Source organism: Rhinichthys klamathensis, unplaced genomic scaffold (genome assembly GCF_029890125.1).
Source record: "Rhinichthys klamathensis goyatoka isolate OS25496 unplaced genomic scaffold, OSU_Roscu_1.1 h1tg000259l_1, whole genome shotgun sequence".
NCBI classification, from domain to species: domain Eukaryota; kingdom Metazoa; phylum Chordata; class Actinopteri; order Cypriniformes; family Leuciscidae; genus Rhinichthys; species Rhinichthys klamathensis.
The window spans coordinates 2,147,847-2,153,846 of record NW_026606781.1 but is presented as its reverse complement, the minus strand read 5'-3'; positions in this window follow the sequence as shown (position 1 = coordinate 2,153,846).

Below are 6,000 nucleotides of genomic sequence, written 5' to 3'. Positions count from 1 at the left end.
CCGCACAAACTAACATTGCGCTTTTATAGATCAACTAACAAGATCATAATAAAGGTCTTTAACCAACAAAACATATTCCCTTACTCATATTTGATAATCGGAATATCAGATAGTTGATGAAATAATACCTTGAGAGTTAAAGAAAGCTAGAAAGTTTGTGGATATTTGAAAAAAAGGAAAAACAAAATAAAAGCGATATGTGTAATACAGCACTATTATGGCTGCGGTGAGTCACATCCAAGGGGGTAATCCATCCGCCGGAAACTGAAGCTTCCTCTGGGGGCCGCCATTGTAGCTGGCTATCACCTACTGTTAGCATCCCATTGACTCCCATTCATTTTGGCGTCACTTTGACAGCGAATAACTTTACATCTGAGGCGTCCAAAGACTCAATTTGTCCATTATTTATTTCTTAAGAAACGGGACAATGGATAAAAGGCTCCATTACTTTGTATCTTACGTTATGGTCCCGTAGAAGGCGTTTTTGTAAAAATAGGCTAACGATTGCGTCATAACCACTGGACGCTCTGTCGCACAGTAGAGAAATTACCGTATAGACAGAAGTAGAAGCTCGTAGGCAATCGTTTACTGTCTATGAGGCAATCCGGTGGACATGGAGGCATAAAGTCAAGGGAGAAGCCCATAGATAGAGAGTTCATAAAAGCAACGGGACAAAATATTTCAACAACAGATTTGTTTCAGATTTCAATTCAGATTTGTCTCGGCACAGCTACTAGAAGGTCAGAACGGTTGCTCACGTGACCTCTACGTCGTCAAAGCTCAGTTTGAGCCTGCGCAGTGCGCTTGGCTATCAGGAAGTGAGTGCTTTTATGGGCTTCAACTTTCTCCCTTGAAATCTATGGGGTCGCTGTGTCCATTTCTTTTACTGTCTATGGTCACATCACAAGCATGACGCATTGCCATGGAAATAAAAAGGTGATGCGTTCTAAAATAACGGTTGCCTTAAAAACTCACGCTGAGGGATCAGCTAGAATATGTTTAAAGGGGTCATATAATGGTACATGCACTTTTACAAGTTGATTGTACTGAAATGTGTGTTGGCAGTGCCTGTACACAAACATCATATAATGATAAAAATCCATCCAGTGGTTTTGTTTTAATCTCCTTATATGTTTTCCCCTGCCTCAAATCGAGCCGTTCGTTTTTGTTACGTCAATAAAACAGACGCCCCTCCCACGATTGTTGATTGACGGGAGCGTTTCAACACAGACCCGCTCTCGCACATGAGGTAGCTGTCAATCATAGTCTGCGCGGCGCGGCGCGGACCGGACCGGCGCGGTCATTGTTGATGTACCGGAGCACTGTCTATGAGCAGAATGGCGTCTAAGCGATTGTGGTGTTCTGTTCTTGGGTGTAATAACGAACACAGTCATTTTAATGTTCCTGAATCCGAACCGCTGAAGACGCAGTGGCTGAGTTTTGTTTTCGAAGGGAATATTCCCCACGAGCAACGTCAATGGTCTCATGTTTGCGCGAATCATTTCACACACCAGACTGCTTTATAAACGAGGGTCAGTATAAAGCTGGATTTGCTAAGAAGCTTTGCTAAAAAGGATCGGTACCAGATATTCGTGTTCCTGCTGAACCTCCAGAAGAACGGAAGTGAGTGAAACGTTTTATTAAACTTTATATTAATATATTAATCTTTGCAAATCGCTAGCTGCACGCTTCACAATGAATGCGTCTAAGGTTTACACTCAGTCAGGGTACATTACTGCATGTTTTCTATGTATGACGTTCTCAATATAATTCATAATTCCACGTTTATACTGAACAACGCGTTATGGTTATTGGGTTACAAACGGTGTATGCACAGAACAGAGGGGCGGAGTGAGCGCAGCTCATGATCATTTAAAGGCATATGCACTGAAACGGCGTGCTGAAAACAGAGCTGTTTTTGACCAAGTGTTCTCTTACGAGAGGTTCTCTTGTATTGCGTAAGCTAGCTTACGCTACGGGAAAGATTCATCTTTTCTGAGAAATTGAAGCCAAAAATTATCCTATAATTTTGTATCTATTCACAACGCAGTTCAGCTGCAGCAGAGCATGAGCAGGCTAGCTAGCAGCTCATTGGCTCGCTCACAGGGAACTGCTTAAGCCTATGAGGAGACACGAATGAACTCTCGGCCAATGAGAGTCTGACCTGCTCTCATTGCGTCAGAGCCCGCCGAAACGGGCGTGGCCAGAGAGTATAAATTCGCCTCTCAGGCTGTAAATTCTGATTTTTCATATCTTCAGCGAGGCTACACGCATCTGCTGATCCTGAGAGAAGCCGCCGTCGTGGAAAAGGCACCTTCTAGCGAGCATCTGGGAGTCTGAGGAAGCCGGCCGTCTTCGCCACCTTCAGCCGTCCTGCAAGCTAGCGCCATTCGACGGATTCATATCCTTTACCAAAAAGCTTCTTGTATTGTGTGTGTGTATCTAAAAGAGCAGCGAGCGTCTTTTTTAAGATGCCTCGCACACCTGCGGCTCATGCCGCGTCCCTCTCAGCGCCAGAGCCCGCCTTCTTCTGCGCTCTCTGCCTGGGACTGGGACACGCAGAGCTTTCTCTCGCCAACGGCGGATGTTTCCTCTGCGATTGGGCTTCTGTTGTTGACCCTGCGGGCTCGACTCGAAGCGTTACGCCGCCTCCCCCTCTCACCGCCTACGAGCGCTGAATGGGGGACGAGCCGCTTACAGCTGTGCCAACCGCGGCTAGCTTTCTTTACTTTACAAGAGAGCTAGCCCGGCCCCATGCATACGCGTCACCGGCAAGTGGGTTTATAGTGCGTTAAGTTCCGTCGAGGCTGAGAGGGAAGTGGTGGAACACAAAGCTTTTCGCGCCTGAGACCCGTGTTCGATTCCGGCTCTCGCAGATAATTTTTTATGCAGCTCTGAGCTCTCGGCTAGCTTTCTTACGTTACAGAAAGCGGCCGCGCTCTCCCGCCTGCATATAGCGCCGCTACATAAAGCGTTTATAGTGTATCAGTTCCGCTGAGGCCGAACCTGTTTCTGCTATCACACCCTCTTATCTGCTCGCGCTGTTATGTTTGTCTCTTTACCCCTGGCTCAGTGGTGGAACACAAAGCTTTTCGCGCCAGAGATCCGTGTTCGATTCCGGCTCTCGCAGATAATCTTTATGCAGCTCTGAGCTCGCGCCCAGCTCTCTTACGTGACAGAAAGCGGCCGCGCTCTCCCGCGCTCATGAGAAACGTTCTCATTTCCGAGCATAAAGCTGGACAAATGGGTTATAGTGTGTTAGTTCCGCTGAGGCCGAACCTGTTACTGCTATCACGCCCTCTTATCTGCTCGCGCTACTGTGCTTGTGTCATTACCCCTGTGGCTCAGTGGTGTATCACAAAGCTTTTCGCGCCAGAGACCCGCGTTCGATTCCGGCTCTCGCAGATAATTTTTATGCCGTCACAAGTCCAGCCTCTGCAGGCTAAAAATAGTCTCGTGCCCGCTTGCAGCGCTCACGTTTCTAACACGCACTTGCACGCGACGCGCGTCACAAGTGCAGCCGATTTCAGGCTATATACACTCACCGGCCACTTTATTAGGTACCCCATGCTAGTAACGGGTTGGACCCCCTTTTGCCTTCAGAACTGCCTCAATTCTTCGTGGCATAGATTCAACAAGGTGCTGGAAGCATTCCTCAGGGAGTTTGGTCCATATTGACATGATGGCATCACACAGTTGCCGCAGATTTGTCGGCTGCACATCCATGATGCGAATCTCCCGTTGCACCACATCCCAAAGATGCTCTATTGGGTTGAGATCTGGTGACTGTGGAGGCCATTTTAGTACAGTGAACTCATTGTCATGTTCAAGAAACCAATTTGAAATGATTAGAGCTTTGTGACATGGTGGAAGTAGCCATCAGAGGATGGGTACATGGTGGCCATAAAGGGATGGACATGGTCAGAAACAATGCTCAGGTAGGCCGTGGCATTTAAACGATGCCCAATTGGCACTAAGGGGCCTAAAGTGTGCCAGGAAAACATCCCTCACACCATTACACCACCACCACCAGCCTGCACAGTGGTAACAAGGCATGATGGTTCCATGTTCTCATTCTGTTTACGCCAAATTCTGACTCTAACATCTGAATGTCTCAACAGAAATCGAGACTCATCAGACCAGGCAACATTTTTCCAGTCTTCAACTGTTCAATTTTGGTGAGCTCTTGCAAATTGTAGCCTCTTTTTCCTATTTGTAGTGGAGATGAGTGGTACCCGGTGGAGTCTTCTGCTGTTGTAGCCCATCCGCCTCAAGGTTGTGCGTGTTGTGGCTTCACAAATGCTTTGCTGCATACCACGGTTGTAACGAGTGGTTATTTCAGTCACTGTTGCCCTTCTATCAGCTTGAACCAGTCTGGCCATTCTCCTCTGACCTCTGGCATCAACAAGGCATTTCCGCCCACAGAACTGCCGCTCACTGGATGTTTTTTCTTTTTCGGACCATTCTCTGTAAACCCTAGAGATGGTTGTGCGTGAAAATCCCAGTAGATTAGCAGTTTCTGAAATACTCAGACCAGCCCTTCTGGCACCAACAATCATGCCACGTTCAAAGTCACTCAAATCAACTTTCTTCCCCATACTGATGCTCGGTTTGAACTGCAGGAGATTGTCTTGACCATGTCTACATGCCTAAATGCACTGAGTTGCCGCCATGTGATTGGCTGCTTAGAAATTAAGTGTTAACGAGCAGTTGGACAGGTGTACCTAATAAAGTGGCCGGTGAGTGTATATATCCCGCTGCAGGCCGCTCACGTGACCAGCCTCAGCTGAGAAAAGGACGGCTATTTCTCACCATGGCTGAACCGCCATCAAGGTTTCGCCCTCTGTCAGTCCCCGTTCACACGGCTACTGCAGCAGTGTACACCGCCATCAACAAGCCGGTCTCTTTTCCCGCTTGCATGTGCACAAATGCCGTTTTCACCGCGTCCCAGAGAAATCAAAAAAAAAAAAAAAAAAAAAAGTGCATAAAAGCCTCTTGTGTAGAAAATGTGCCCACAACACTGTGTTCACTCATACACAAAACACTGCATGTGCACAAACACCGTTTTCACGGCGACCCAGAGATATCTCAAAAAGAGCATAAAAACCTATTGTGTAGAAAATGTGCCCACAACACTGTGTTCACTCATACACAAAGCACTGCACGTGCACAAACACCGTTTTCACGGCGACCCAGAGATATCTCAAAAAGAGCATAAAAGCCTCACGTGTAGAAAATGTGCCCACAACACTGTGTTCACTCATACACAAAAGCTTTTCAGTTCCCGTGTGTCTCACAGAGCCCACTCTCATAAAGCGGTTCCAACCCGCTCGAGTTTCAGAGTGCATAAGCGCGCCCACGAGCCCGTGTGCGCGTCCCACCTCTGCTCACTCTGTTACACGGCCCTTAAACTCCTCTCTGAGTGTAAGTCCCGCTGTCATAAACACTATGAGCGCGCCCGCGCGGCCCGCTGTGTGCAGCAACGGGGACCATGTAGCCATTCACCCCTTAGCGTTACGCTTCAAGCGTGGGAAGCTATTCCGGGAATTTCCCAGTGGGTGCTAAACACAATAAGGCTAGGCTATCGCTTACAGTTCCACCGCCGCCCTCCAGGTTTCCGAGCGCGGCTAGAAACTATTGTGAACCCAGAAGCAGTGACTCTGCTCCGTTCAGAGATAGCAAAACTATTGTGCAAAAGGGCTATAGAGAGAGTTCCTCTATCTATGAGCAAGTCGGGGTTTTACGGCCGTTATTTTATGGTTCCAAAGAAAGACGGCGGCCTCAGACCAATCTTAGACCTCAGATTTCTGAACAGAGTTCTCATGAAGAGACCGTTCAAAATGCTCACTATCAGAAAACTCCTCGCGCATGTGCGCCAGGGGGACTGGTTCATTTCACTAGATCTGAAAGATGCCTACTTTCAGATTCAGATAAATCCCCTTCACAGGCCATTCGTACGTTTCGCCTTCGAAGAACAGGTTTATCAATACACCGTCCTCC